At 47.4% G+C, this 15,547-nt stretch overlaps 1 pseudogene; it reads left to right on the forward strand.

Annotated features, from left to right (window-relative positions):
* The first annotated feature begins 13,296 nt into the window (after positions 1 to 13,296).
* On the forward strand, positions 13,297 to 14,023 carry LOC144820710 (18S ribosomal RNA; annotated as a pseudogene).
* Positions 14,024 to 15,547: the final 1,524 nt, after the last annotated feature.

The following is a 15,547-nucleotide window of genomic DNA, read 5'->3' on the forward strand; positions in this document are numbered from 1 at the left end:
TTGGATATAATAATATTGTTTACATTAGAGAACGAGAAACGCTCCTCTCCTTGAGCGGATGATTATATGTTTTTATTTGTTTGTACTTTTTATTTAACAAAGGGGGGATGTAGTGTTTTGAGTTTTAAAGAACATGGGTCCCAATGGTCCCTAACAGACTCCATAGCCTAGTAAAGCAAGTGATTGCATGCAGGTAGAGACATTTATGATGCAGAATGTGTCAGTTACCTGTTACATGCTGTGAAATTAAGACGTGTATTACCAAGCTCAGTGTGTGGCATGATTCATTTACATGCTATCAAGGCTGAGGTTGACGCTACAGAACTTAAAAGCAATATTGAGAAAAGTTTTCAAGAGCTGTTCTCAGACTTGGGCTTGAAGATAGGAGACTTGAGATGAGACATGGATTTCATGGGGGTTGTGGATGTCGAAACCAGAGTGGATACTTTTGAGTTATACAGACAGAACACAGAGCCATTATTGCAAAAAATGAAAGCTAAATTAGAATCTGCCTGGTTGAAAACAGAGATGTTGGAAAACAAATCCAGGAGAGAGAATCTGTGATTCAGAGGGCAGAAGGAAGGAGAAGAAGGAAGTGGCTTTGGAGTTTTATGGTGGAAATGTTCTCATCTCTCCTTAGAGATGGACATGAGGAAGTATGTTTGGGAAGGGTACAGTGTGATGGGGCCATGTCAGCACCCTGCAGCATTGTGGTAAAAGTCCAATATATCTGAGAAAAACAGGAGGTCATGCAGGCCTGAAGAAATCAGGAGGAAAATGCCATTCCAGAATTACTCAAGCACAATGTTTCAAGACACCTCACACACCACCTTTCACAGAAAAGTAAACTTCAGGTCTATCTCAGACAAACTTCATAGAGGAAAGATCCGCTGGATACAGCTTTGGCATCACATTCAAACTCACTGGCAAGGTCTGTCACTTTTCAGAAAGGACTAACAACAACTAGGATCTTCATATATAGACATTTCTGACAACCAATACTAAAATGTGCCATCAAATCAAGAAAATAGCCTGGAATACCTGCCAAGAAAAATGTTAAATACTTGGCAAACTCCAACTCCACATAGGAGAGCAAATAATGTGCAAGAGAAGTAGATACAAGGACCGCTGAAAATAAAGAGAAGAATTGACACATCATCGCCTTTGGAACTTTTGGAGGGCAAGCTAATAAAACCATTTCAACCCTGAGTCTTTAAAAGGGGTCAGCAAAAGGTATCACTCAAATCAAGTTTCCATACAGGGGTGCTAAAGAGGGCTTGTTGCCAAGGAGGGATAAGCATACTCGGATCTTTTGGCTAAAATAGTATTACAAGAGGGTATGGATTTGAATTAGTCACTGAAACATTTCCTAAGATTCAGTGCTGGTAGTCACTGAGGCCTGCCAGGTCCTGGGCTATACTGGCAAGGTTTTGGAGAGTTTTAACTCACAAAAGCCCAATATGGCTCAATCAGTTCTTAGGGAGAAAAAATGTAAAGGTAGTGTTATTTTGCTTTTTTAGGAAAATTGGTTCTTTGTTAAAGGTTTAAATTATTCAATGCATGATATATTGATGTGTGGACACATGATCATTACTGATCATTACTGGTCTACAGACGACGGTCCATTTCGGATAAAGAGACATATAGAGTGCTGAATATGGTTAGAGGACAAATAATTATCATGGTGAAAATGATCTTTCCTAATACTAAAGGCCTAATTGCTCCAGCAAAAATAGGGCAATCTGGAAATATATATGGTCTGCACACCTGCCATTATTTATATTCACAAAGTGTACCTAATGAGGAAAGATCAACACAGAATGAGACATAGGGCATACACTACAAACTTCTACTCCTCTTCTAGGTCAAACTAAAATGAAGTGGCTATATTTATAAAGAGAGATCTTCCATAAACAAAACAGGTTGAGAGGGAAGCTATTTGATTCTGAGTGGCCTCTTATTTGGTACTCAATGACAATTGCCCTGGTACAATCTCCTATCATGGCCCAATATATATTATTGAGAGGGTACATGGAGGCCTTGCTGAGAGTCACAAAGAGTGACATTATCATAATGGGAGACTTTAAATTAGTATGCTCGGGGAGAACACTCATCCACAGGATTAGGGCTGGTGGGGGAGCCTTTTCTAAAAAATAAAAAGTACTTTGAAAGTCCTGGGCATTAGAGATTTCTGGTAGGAATTCCACTTGTTAGATGATGAACACACATATTATACCCATGTACACTGATCCTACACCCTGATTGATTATTTCCTGATGAGTAATGTATTCATGCTCAAGACCATTGTTGCTGAGATGGGGGCTATCTCTTTATATGACCATGCACCATTCTATGTTGACCTACAGTTTGGAGAGAGACCCAAGGGTAAAACATGGAGATTATATATCCATCGCTCATAAGAGAACCAGTTTTTAGGTAAGAAATAGGTCCACTAATAATATGTCTCTCCAAAGGAAGGAACCAAGAATTGTAAAGGTGTGGGAATGAGAAGCCTTTACAGCTGTGGTTCATGGAAAATCATCACTCTTCTATTCCACATACAAAGCCTCAGAGGGCTCTATTCACAAAGGTAAATGTAGATGTGAGCAAATCTACATGTGTAAATGTACTACCTTTGGCTATTCAACATTGTTGTGTGTAACTGTACTGCACATTCCAGGCTTACATGTTCCCACCTCCTGAAACCAAGGGGCAAAGCAACTTTTATTAGTGTAAAGATACTAATAGTAACTTTTCACATGTAGGTGGAAGTCTGTACCACTGGAGTGGAGATCTCCCATTGGTATTTGTGATGAAATTTAAAGAAGTTTATTAGCCTTTAAAAGATAAAAATTGTTTTACATAAAATATTACTGTATCTTAATTTTGTCATTATTTTAAATGTAGAACAAAATGAAAAATGCTATAGAGCTATTCATTTGATTTCAAATTAACCCCACCTTTCCCCTCCCTAAACCTATCCTATTTTGCAGCAAGTATTTCCTATTTTCCAGCCACTTCTTCCTGCCCCTTCAACATTTACTACAAAAACGAAGGCACATGGGTAGAGAGATTTCTACAGTAGGAGTGGAGATCTCCACAAAGAAATTATATGAGGTGCATAGGTGTAGAAGTACACATCTAAGGGGCTGATTCTGTTGACGGAATCGGGTTGGAAATGGTTTCCGACCCATTCGAATTGGGAGAGTCTGAACGACCAAGTACTATGCATCCGGATGCTTCCAGATACGATTTGGTTGGACTCCCATTGACTTCAATGGGAGCACATGTTCCTTCCTAACTGCATCATAATTGGGCACTGGGTCGCTCCCGATCCTATTTGGAAGGACCAAATGCCAGTAGGAGGCCTTCCTAACCGCATCAGAATCAGGCCCTGGGTGGGAATGCTTTCCAACCCACATCAGAATCGGGCCCTCGTGAGTGCATTGCATTTTGTAGTACATGAGTAGTACAATAGTAGTACTACTGAAATTTACTACAAAGTGTAGTTTGCACATAGGTCCCACAGACTTTCGTGAACCTTTGCAAATATTTAAAAGGGAGAAGATCAGGGGGCTTTTCTGCATATACTGTTGCCTGTATTGCCCCTATACTATATCTAGGTCAAGCTTCCCTTGAGATTGAATCAGAAAAGCAACCTGGCAGGCTTGCACAAATGTCTTTGCAGCACACTCAATTGCATAGTTCCCATTACTGTGACGTGCTTCACTTTTATGGACAATTATATATTGTACGTGGAACATCTCCAAAGCTGTTTTGTTTTTATCGATCTACTTTTTGAATCTCTGAATCTGTTGAATCACCAATGGGTTAAGTCTACATTGTAACCTTATATGCAGAATGCTAAATCTGACACAATATTGGATACGAATTCGAAAGGGCAAAGGGAAGAGCATGCATCTCAGCTCTCTGTGCAGTGTAATCACCTAAAGGTTTAGTTTGAGGGTGCAGAGCCTTAAAGCCTTCAGTTTGAAAGGCACCCCTGGCCTGCCGCACAAGCTATGGAATATTTGTGCTTAGGACAACCTAAAGGGTTTGCATAATCATCCATGTAGAGCATGCTCTAATACTCATGTACGGGTAGTATATATGGAATTTTGGAATAGCCTGTTGATTCTTTGGGAATTCCTGCGTTCTGACAGTAGGGTCACTCATAAACTCTATTTCACTTGAACTATTCTTCTTTAGTGGACTACAAATGTGATTTGTACAGCTGTGGTCACCTGTCCCTAATTGTAACTACATACGTGAAGCCTGATGTACAAAGAACTACACTAATTACTCCACTGTACCTGTTGTCTCGTGTCTTTAAACAGTTCATCTCCAACATGTGTGCTTGCAGTCCACGTAATCTGCTCATGTCTCTGTCCAATTTCGTTCAGAAAAGGGGAGCCAGCATCACATCATGCTAGAGCTTCACTAGCTCAGCAAAGTGTGGCAAATACTTTCTTCCAAAATTAAAGAAATCCATGAAAGCTTATCATTTTCTCAATATATTTGAATGCAGGATGGTGGCACACTTCTGCAAGAAATCAGGTGTCAATCCTTTATTCTCACTGGATAATTAATATCCTAAAAAGATTGCATTGAGAAACACAATTTGTGATTTGCAATTTCTGTTTCGTATTCATGTTGCAGTAGGACAGTCACTTTTCTTTCTTCCCAATCTAGGAGCTCATTTAAGTTATAGTTCGTGATATATAACCCATGGATGCACAACAGCACTTCAAGATTTTCTTGTAAGATTGCCATAATTCTTGTTACAAAAAGTCCCCCTCTCTGAGTTTAGTATAAGAATTTTATGCACTACCATATGTAAAGACAGAGAAGTATTGTGATTCAGGTGTTATATTCTGACTAAAGGTTCCATTGGAAATGTCTAAGGACGTTATGGGTTTTTTCCTAGCTACATTTCTTATCAGTCCAGTACTGTGAGCAGTGAGCACCAAAGGTGTGTGCCAGTTTAAATTACTGTAATCCAATCTGATTCTACAGGAATTGTCTGGTTTCAACTCTCAAAAAAGAGGAGTGCCCATGGTCAAGTGACATGGCACTATCCCAGTCTGATAGTGTAACCAATCCAAGATGGCCCATAAAGTGCTGTTTACCTCAGGCTTTAATGGTTACTGAGCCTGTACCAGTGGCTCACTTCTAAGGTTGGTAAAGAGTGTGTATCCCACCCTGCCAGAGTTGTATAAAATGCTGGGTCTTCCTTCAAATTCTAGGCATGTGCATATTCGATCATGTGATACAAGGAGGAAAACACTTCAAGTATTATCTCCTGTACTTGAATTGCATCGCTTACAAAGGGTGAATGCAAGTCATCCTTCATTATGTCATAGGCATCAGATAAAGGTGACCAACCACACTTTTTACTTTGCACAATACATCACCCTTTTTCTGTAATTCTACACTATAGACTATATCAGGGGAGATTACATGTCCAGTTGTTGTCTATATGAATATATTCTTTAGTTGATTTAAGTCCAAATGCTCTTTGATAGTTCATTGAACTATAGTTACTGTTGTTGCATTGTCCAGAAATGCCCCTGTCTATGTTCCATTTCTCAGAAATACTTGCAGCCTATGATGCATGCTTCTTTTTTGTTAAACTAGCCACTGTTGTCTTCTTCTTCTTCTAATGAGCCTTGATTACCAAACTTTTTTCTTCCTTCTTCACACTAGACTCAACATAACGTGGTTGTCCTTTCTCACACTTCTCTTTTGCGTATTCTTTTTTCCCACAATACTCAGTTCATCCACTCCTTTTATCTTTATCTAACCATCTACTGTCTTCAGAGTCCTGCTAAGAGGGAAGACTGACTTTGGTCCCTTAAGTTAAAATAACCCATTCTAGACTCCTGCTGTGAAGGAAATCCAGTCCTGGTTTCCTGTCAAATGTTTTATTTTGTCTTGGTTTCTGAAGCTTTCTCCTTTACAGCCCCCTCTGACTCTGTCTTCGAGGTAAGTTGTGGCTTTACTGTGCGAGTACCCAAGGTATCCCAACCTATGGATGTATATTTGTCTTAAATAATTTTATGTCACTCGTCTTCATAATTAAAGAAGTCACAGCCAGAAGCTTGCATAAATCTAGCAAAGCTGCCTCTACCCCCCTCCTCACAGCTGCCGAAGCTGAAACGTTAGTCCCTACTGCCTGTAACACATGCTGTTGAAGTTGCCTTTACAAAGTCATTAATTCCTCTAGAAGATATTCCAATTAAGTTGTGATCAAACTTATTATATTTGGATAAGTGGTATAACTGGCGACTGCCGGCCAAGTAGGTCCTGGAAGACTTAAGGAACCCATTCAACCAAGTTCCACAATGCGTAGTAAGGTTGTATGACAGAATATCAAGAACAAAAATATCAGTGACAAAAATATTGTGTAAAAAATATTGAGAACTCAAAATCGACTTTATATACCTTGCATGTAAAGACAAAATTATCAGCAACAAAAATATAGAACGTATTTTAAGAAAATAGGCAATTATGTCACATTGTATCTATTATAGGCCTTTTTAGCTTGAAAACATATTACATTTGAAAATATTACAATTTTAAAAATATACTTATAATATAAAACATATACAAATAAAATGTATGAACATAAAATAAAAATGTATACTTTAAATTGCTAACATAATAATGACATAACATTAAAATAAATACTATTATTTAAATATTAATAGGGAAAAATTTAATAATAACTAATTATAATTACAAACATTAGATATTAAAATATTTGAAAAACATAGGGTAACAGTAAAATAAATACATGAATAAAAATATATATCACTACAAAAACAGTACCTTAACCTAATGTTTAAAATTAAAACTAAATATATGTACTAAAACTTCTCACCTGGTGGCACAACCATTGCTGCAGGCCTACCAATAGCACTTAGAGTCAGGCACAGAGATTTTTTCATGCAAACCAAGAGCTAGCTGGCTACCATGTGGGTCAGGAGGTATTGGTGTACATGCAACACGGAAGTCAAAGAATATGTTTCATGTGAAACAGAGAGACTTCACAGTGAAAATATTTCAATGACAAAGAAGGTCGAGGAAGACAGCAGGACACTTTCTGACCTACTACAGAGTGATGTGAAGGATGGATCTCTGAATGGGGTACAACTTGACCCTCAGCTAATACCTTGATATGTTGTTATAGGTTCACTTTTAAATACAGCCCAGTTAGACTTTTCATGGCCCACAGGCAAATGCAAAATTGAATCAACTTACCAGCTTGAGCGGGAAAGACAGTTTGTGATTTACAACTTACTGTATTGGGTAATGATTAGTCTGCAGACACTGCAGGATTACATTTACTCAAACATCTTTGGCAAAAGAGGAACACAAACAAGAAATGTGCACTACAATGTAAAAGGTCATATGTTTATTGGTCAGTTAAGGCCCTATTATAGTGCAGAGTATATAAATAAATACCTTTGAAGATGTCTACCTCACCTATATTGTATTATATGCGATCCCCGATTGTTTGTTTAACTTTTGATAATTATTTTCTGTAAAGCCCCCTGACAACCCCATAGACTCTATCTGCACTCTGCCTCTGCTTTTAATCAAACAGCAATGTCTACCTCACTTGTATTGTAATATATGCGATTCACGACTGTACGTATAACTTGTGATAATCAGGTACTGTAAAGCGCTCTGATACCCCCGTGGGTCATGTCCGCACTATATAAAACTTTATAAATAAAATGTACATTATGGTGAATAGAATAAATGTAATACATTAAAAAACAGAATTTGGCAACAGATTAGATGGCAGTATTTAGACAACATTAATCTGTGATGAAATCCCTTCTTTTCCAGCAGCCCATAGAGAATGTTTGCATTAGCATCAAAATGCCATTGAAGGGGTCTTGCAAGTGACCAGGGTAGCACATATCTGATCCTAATCCAATGTTCCTGCAGTCTACATCCTTCTTGGTAACCAAGGCTAGTGTTCAATGCCTTATGTCACTTTTCTTAAAAGTGGCAAATAACTTGTCAGCCAGCGAGGCCATTGAGCACCAATGTACAACCTTCATGGATATTGTTTATGAATTCAATACTCCCTCTATGAATGCTGAAGCTTGACTCTCACAAAGTTTCTTGCTCGAATCTCACAAACTCTTTCTCTGAATTATTATGATAAAAGCAAAACTCCTGATTTGTGATGGAATGTGTGAAAATACATTTGTGAATTATTTTTCACATTTGTCTAAGACTACTGCATGTCTTTCTAAATATCATATTGTGCTAACATATATCATGGGAACTAGTGATGCACTACTAAACCATGAGCCTCATTGTACTGTGAAAACATTCAGAATCATGCACATGAAGATATATACGTAAATGACAATGTGCACAAAAAATACAGCAAGGATTCTAAAAGCAGGCCAAGGGCAAAACACGTTGCAGACTGAGTAGTCAAAAGAGTTTAGAGACATGCTGGGGTGATTTTCTCTTCTCTGTTCCTGACCCCAGGGTTGACACCTATTAGTGTACATGACATAGATACAAGGGATAGCTTGCCAGTGAATTGCAAGTTATAGAGGATGTCTGACCGAGTCCAGGTCTACAATAAGGTTAGCAAGATTTGGACATATGTGTTATTGAGTGTTACTGCTGTCTTGGGCCAGTTCAATAGTATAGGTACCCAAGTAAGGATCTACAGATTTTTGTGTGGGCAGTCAGGCTATCAAGAAGTATGATCATACTTAATATGTGATTGCTCATCCATAACCAGATGCCCAATGGAATAAGTACACGTTTCTAGCTAAAGTATACACACCATACACTACTGGCACAGTACAGTCCATGTCAATCCTCCTCTGCCCTCCTCACTATTATTCCACACAAAATTCATCAATTTTAAGAGACAATAGAACACATTTCAGATAGTATACATCCAATAGCACCCACATGAGCTTGATCAGGACAATTATCTGAATTTGTAGCAAATGATTGGTAGAAATTGGGTCTCTAGTTGGCAGAGGTATGCAACCTGTCCAAGTATAGACCACAATCCTAGTCAATCTAAGCCGGATACACACCAAAAGGTACCCTGTGCTCACCCTCTGGTAGTTTGGAACAGAGCAGTCAGGTTTATCTAAATAGGCAATGTGTAAAGTATTTGTGCAACAGACACAAACACAGTAACACAATGAGTACACCACAAAAGACTCCACACAGGTTTAGAAAGTTAGAAAATATTTATCTGAGGAAAATAAGACCAAAATGACAACATCAAACCAGTAGAAATCAAAAAATGTATTTTTAAAGAATAAATGCAAAAACAGTGCTTTGAAGTCAGTAGCACTAAAAAGTTATTTGAGAATGCGAGGAACAGGGGTAAATCCAAAGTTCAGGCTGACAGTTATGGAGCACAGGCTGGCTACAGGACCGATGCAGGGTCCACTGAAAAAGTACCTTGGATGAAGCAAAGCATTGTTGTCAAGAGTCCGATGCATCAGTTCCAATTGACACATTAGGGTTGATGTGTCGAAGTCGATCCTCGCAGTCTGGACCTCAGATTAGAGCTGCATCAGAGTCAAACCTCGCTGGCATCACCTCGAATATGCGCTGCTTCGGTGAGCCGCGCAGAGATGTCTTTAGATCATCATTGCTTTGGTTCCAATTACGGCTGGGAGTAGTGTGCGTAGCACCACTAGGCACACTATGCAGAATTTTAGAAAGAATTTGCTGAAAACGAGGGCATGTCCTGAGGGTCCGTGTGCCCGGGACAGGGGTCCCTCGTGCCTGGGCAGGCTCCCTGATCTCCACGGCCTGGTTGGGTTGGAAAGCAGGGACCGGCCCCGGGGCCTGGGTTTGGGAGCCCCCGTCCTACGGCCTGCCAAGAGTCCATCTGCCCGGGACAAGGGTCCCTGGTGCAGAGCCCCGGAGACCTGCAAGGCTCCCGGGTAGTCTTCCCCCAGGTGGCTGGACGCCAGGAGCGCTTGCGGCCCTCCCCATGCCTGAGGCCCAGCGTGGGGTTTCAGAGCCCCGCTGAGCCCTGCAGCCCCGGAGCCCTGCAGCCCCGGAGCCCTGCAGCCCCGGAGCCCTGCAGCCCCCGGAGCCCTGCAGCCCCTGGAGCCCTGCAGTCCCCGAGCCCTGCAGCCCCCGAGCCCTGCAGCACTCCGAGTCGGGGTGGGCAGCTGGGAGTCCTTTAGGTCCCGGCCATCTGGTCGCCCCTCTCCCCTCGGCCATCTGGTCGCACCCAATGCTTTCCTATGGGGTGACCAGATGGCCGGGCTTCTCTGGAAGTCCTGATGAGGTGCCATTCGCCTCCCGGATCCCAACCAGGGCTCGAGGAGGTCGGGCACGTTTGCGCCCTGGGTCCCCTCTGTCACCTTGAGTGCACGGATTACAAGACAGGGGGGTAATTTTCCTCCGGATTACTAGGGGCGAGGGTATGCCCGGACACCCTCCCGGGCGGACGGTTCCCTGCCGGGGACCAGATGGGCTGTGCCCGGGCAACACCTCCCAGGCGTCCGGGGCTCCCTCCTCCGGCCCACGGCGTGGCAAAGTACCGGGAGAGGCTCCATGGGTCCCGGGACCTGCAGCCCTGGAGCCCTGCAGGCCCGGAGCCCTACAGCCCCCGAGCCCTGCACCCCCCCGAGCCCTGCACCCCCCGAGCCCTGCAGCCCCGGAGCCCCGCTGCCCCCCAAGCCCTGCAGCCCCTGAGCCCTGCAAGGGCAGGCAGGCGGGAGCCCTCCCGAGGAGGCTCGGGGCAGGCAGATTGGTGTTATTTTGGTCCCGTGCATCTGGTCACGTACAATGCTTTCCAATGGGGCGACCAGATGGCCGGGCTTCCCTGGATGTCCCGATGAAGGGCTATTCGCCTCCCCGATCCCAACGGGGCTCCAGGAGTTTGGGCGCCGCCACACCCCAGGTCCCCTCCGTCACTCGATGCACACGGGTTCCCAGAAAGAGAGGTAGCCTTCCTCCGGATTACTAGGGGCAGAGTATGCCGGAACACCCCACCCGAGCTGGTGGTTTCCTGCTGGGGAGCCAGATGGGCTGTGCCAGGGTAACACTTCCCAGGTGTCCGGGGCTCCCTCCTCTGGGCCGTGGCATGGCAAAGTGCCCGGGATGGCTCCATGGGCCCCGGGCAGTCCTCCTCTGGGCCCAGAGAGCTCCGGCAGCCCCACCTGTGCCTGAGGCCCAGCAGCCGGTGTCTCCGAGCCCCCGAGACCTGCGTGGGCAGGCGGGATCCCTACCGTGAAGGCCTCGGGACTAGCAGATGGGGAGTCCTTTCGGTCCCGGCCATCTGGGTGCACCTCTCCCCTCGGCCATCTGGTCGCACCCAATGTTTTCCTATGGGGGGACCAGATGGCCGGGCTTCCCTGGAAGTCCCGATGAGGTGCCATTTACCTCCCCGATCCCAGCGAGGGCTCCAGGAGGTCAGGTACTTTCGCTCCTTGAGTCCCCTCTGTCACCTCGAGTGCACGGATTACAAGAAAGGGGGGTAACTCTTCTCCGGATTACTAGGGAGAGGCTCAGTCAAACCTCCGTGAGTCGATTCTGAAACAGGGGAAAGCAGGACCCGGGCCTGCCCGCCAGGGCCCCCAGGGGCCTTGTTAGAAAGGCGAACCCAGGGGAGGCAGAAGGTGTCTGACTGACCACCCCTAGGTCTACCCCTCCTTCAGAGAAGGGACCGAGCGGTGTCGAGAGGCCTCCGACGGGAGGGCCTTCTCCTAGACTCGTACAGCAGAGTAACCACACCACTACAAATATACACCACACGTAGATAGAGTTTCCAATCTTTATCGGGCAATAAGTATTTTTTCAATATATACAGCAGATCCAGAGATCTGGAAAGTCTCGTGGCAAGGGGCAAGGTTGCGGGACAGTCTTATAGATGGTCGGTTGCAATGGGACCCTACGCACAGCTCTCAATCCTCGAGCTGGGGGGTTCCAGAAGGTTGGGCCGCGGCAGCGCCAGCAGGCTCCAGGATGGTTCAGCGAGCGTGGACCGCGGCAGCGCTAGCAGGCTCCAAGATGATTCAGCGAGTGTGGACTGCGGCAGCGCCAGCAGGCTCCAAGATGGTTCAGCGAGTGTGGACCGCGGCAGCGCCAGCAGGTTCCGAGAGGGTTCAGCGAGTGTGGACCGCGGCAGCGCCAGCCGGTTCCAAGATGGTTCAGCGAGTGTGGACCGCGGCAGCGCCAGCAGGTTCCAAGATGGTTCAGCGAGTGTGGACCGCGGCAGCGCCAGCAGGTTCCAAGATGGTTCAGCGAGTGTGGACCGCGGCAGCGCCAGCAGGTTCCAAGATGGTTACAGCAAAGATGGACCGCGGCAGCGCCAGCAGGCTCCAAGGTGGTTACAGCAAAGATGGACCGCGGCAGCGCCAGCAGGTTCCAGGTAGCACCGCAAGGGGAGTTCGTCTCAGGGTCAGCCGCGACAGCGTCAGCAGGGCTTCTCGACTCCGGGATACAACTGCCGTCCTACTCCGGGGCTGGCCCAGATATAGGTCTGGAGTCCTTTGATGTCCGGACCCTCTCGCCTGGGGGTCAGAGGGGCCGGGATGATGGTGTCCAGACACCCAGCAGGGGGGTGGAGCCGGAGCCCAGGGAGGCCTGAGGGTGATCGAAACCAGGCATCCGGGGATGGTTGGAGAGCCATCGAAACTCCCCTCTCCTTGTCTCTGGTGGAGTGGCCACTCTACCACCCGGAGGGTTCTTGGTGCCTCGATGGCGGGCTCGCTGGGGCCGTTGCTGCGGCTGGTCCGGGACCACGTGTCTGTGACGTGATGGGCCCAAGATGGCGTCGGGCCTGGAATGAGGGTCCGGGGTGGGCACCGGACCGGTAATGCTGGGGCGGCCCGAGGGTGCCGTGTCAGTGGTTGTGGGCCGCCGGGTGGCGGATCTGGTGGTTTGGAGGGCGTGCAGAGGTTTGCCCGAGGCCGACCCGGGCTGGATGGAGGGCCGATGTCATCCGGGGCCCGCCATGCGGGAGGGGTAGGACCACGCCACGATGCCGGGTCCAACAAGCCTGGGTACGCACCTGCCTCTCAACCCCTTGATGATGGTCCTTTTACTCCGAGTTTGCTCAGGCAGACCTCCATGAGGTCTGGCCATGCTGAGTGGGGGAAGGCAGTCTCTGGGCCCGCCCGCCGGGGCCCCCAGGGGCCCTGGGACGCTCCTGCCTCCCAGCCCCTTGCCGATGGTCCTTTTTCTCCGAGATTGCTCAGGCAGACCTCCGTGAGGTCCGGCCATGCTGAGAGGGGGAAGGCAGTCCCGGGACCCTCTGGAGCGTCGGGCCCATACCCGGCCGTCGCCGGTGCTGAGAGCCACGGGGGCTAAGCCGCGACGAGTAGGTGGGCCGCTGCGGTGAGCACGGAGGGTCCGGGTGGACCATAAACGATGCCGACTAGCGATCCGGCGGCGTTATTCTCATGACCCGCCTAGCAGCTTCCGGGAAACAAAAGTCTTTGGGTTCCGGGGGGAGAATGGGTGCAAAGCTGAAACTTAAAGGAATTGACGGAAGGGCACCACCAGGAGTGGAGCCTGCGGCTTAATTTGACTCAACACGGGAAACATCACCCGGCCCGGACATGGAAAGGATTGACAGATTGATAGCTCTTTCTCGATTCTGTGGGTGGTGGTGCATGGCCGTTCTTAGTTGGTGGAGCGATTTGTCTGGTTAATTCCGATAACGAACGAGACTCCTCCATGCTAACTAGTTACGTGACCCCCAGCGGTCGGCGTCCAACTTCTTAGAGGGACAGGTGGCGTTCAGCCACACTAGATCGAGCAATAACAGGTCTGTGATGCCCTTAGATGTCCGGGGCTGCACGCGCGCTACACTGAACGGATCAGCATGTGTCTACCCTTCGCTGACAGGTGCGGGTAGCCCGCTGAACCCCGTTCGTGATAGAGATTGGGGATTGCAATTATTTCCCATGAACGAGGAATCCCCAGTAAGTGCGGGTCATAAGCTCGGACCGGGACTTCCGTGGGCCTCTTCCCCCCGGGAAGGGCCTGACAGATGTGCGCAAGGGACCGGGCCTGGGGGACGTCCCCTGTCCCTCTGCGAGGCGGAACCCAAGTTCACCTGGCACGGACCCCCCGCCCCGCTGCAGGGTGGGGGTGTTAACCGAATGGCAGTGCATCCCCGGGCTGGTACGGCCCCTCCCTGCGAAAGGCCCTGGCGCCGGCTGGGCCCTCCTGCGCCCGAGTCCCGGTCCCGACCGTGGTGCGGGCGACCGAAGAGGCGCCCTTCTCACGCAACAGGGCGGCCCAGAAGAGAAGGGGCCAAGGGCCTGCGAGGGGACCCCGGCTCCTCTCAGTGGGAGGCGTGCGGGATGGGGAGCCGCCTGGCTCTTCCCTTCCAGCGCCCCCGACCCGGGCAAAGGGTGGGGTGGGCCGATCGCCAGCCCGCAGGCACGGCTCGGGCCGCCCAGAAATGGACGGCCGACGTGCAGGTGGAGCCACCCTCCCTCGTTGCCAGGTACCTGGTTCGACCCGGTCCCGTGCGGCCGGGCCGAGGGGTTGGAAAGACTCACGCGGTCCCTCCCTGTTACCCCTGGAGGGACCAGTGGCCGCGGGGAAGCCTGCTCCCATCGCACCGGGAGACCCCCTTCCTCTCCTGCCGGGTGGGTGGGGGGGGACTCCCAGGCCGAGCACACGGCAATGTTTTTTTTCTCCCAATGGTGCAGTCTGACTCTCAGAGGGGAAGCCTTGAACGAGGCGCCCGGGCTGTCTCGCCACGCTGGCGGCGGACGGACGGCATCGCCTTCCTCCCGCCTCTCCTGCGCCCACAGGTGGGCGAATGTTTTCGAAAAGTTGCCTGTGTCTCTTGGCGGTGGATCACTCGGCTCCCGCGTCGATGAAGAACGCAGCTGGCTGCGAGAATTAGTGTGAATTTATCAATTATGATACCCAAGAATGTACCGATTAATGAACTTACAAAAATCAGTAACTGGCGTCCAATTACTATCGGTACTGCATTCATGAAGTTATTCACAGAAATATTAACTAGAAGACTCTCATTTTTTGTTGAATTGAATACGAGACAAAAAGCCTTCATGAAGGTGAGAGGTTGTCTCGAGAATCTGACTCTCCTGCAAAATATCATAAAAGGAGCACGAAAAAACAGTCACTCATTAGCGGTTGTGTTCATTGATATATCAAAAGCCTTCGACTCTGGCAGACATGGTCACATTATACAGAGTCTCGCAAGGCAAAGAGTTCCACCAAACATCAGAGAACCTATACACTGACTCAACAACATCTTTCAAGGGAAAGAACAACGAAGCAACTCCTGAAAAAACAATTAAATCTGGGGTAAAACAAGGTGACTCTTTATCCCCACTACTATTTAACATTGCCATGGATCCTCTGATCTGTGATCTTCAGAAAAATGGCAAGGGCTTCACATTTGGATCAGATGGTCTTATTGAGCAAATCACCGCTGTCGCCTTTGCTGGTGACATCGCAGTACTCAGCAGTACCTGGGAAGGAATGAGTACAAATCTGAATTCATTGAAAAGTTCAGTAAAGCTACAGGATTAAA

This window comes from Lissotriton helveticus, chromosome 2_1 (assembly GCF_964261635.1).
Source record: "Lissotriton helveticus chromosome 2_1, aLisHel1.1, whole genome shotgun sequence".
Taxonomy (NCBI): Eukaryota; Metazoa; Chordata; class Amphibia; order Caudata; family Salamandridae; genus Lissotriton; species Lissotriton helveticus.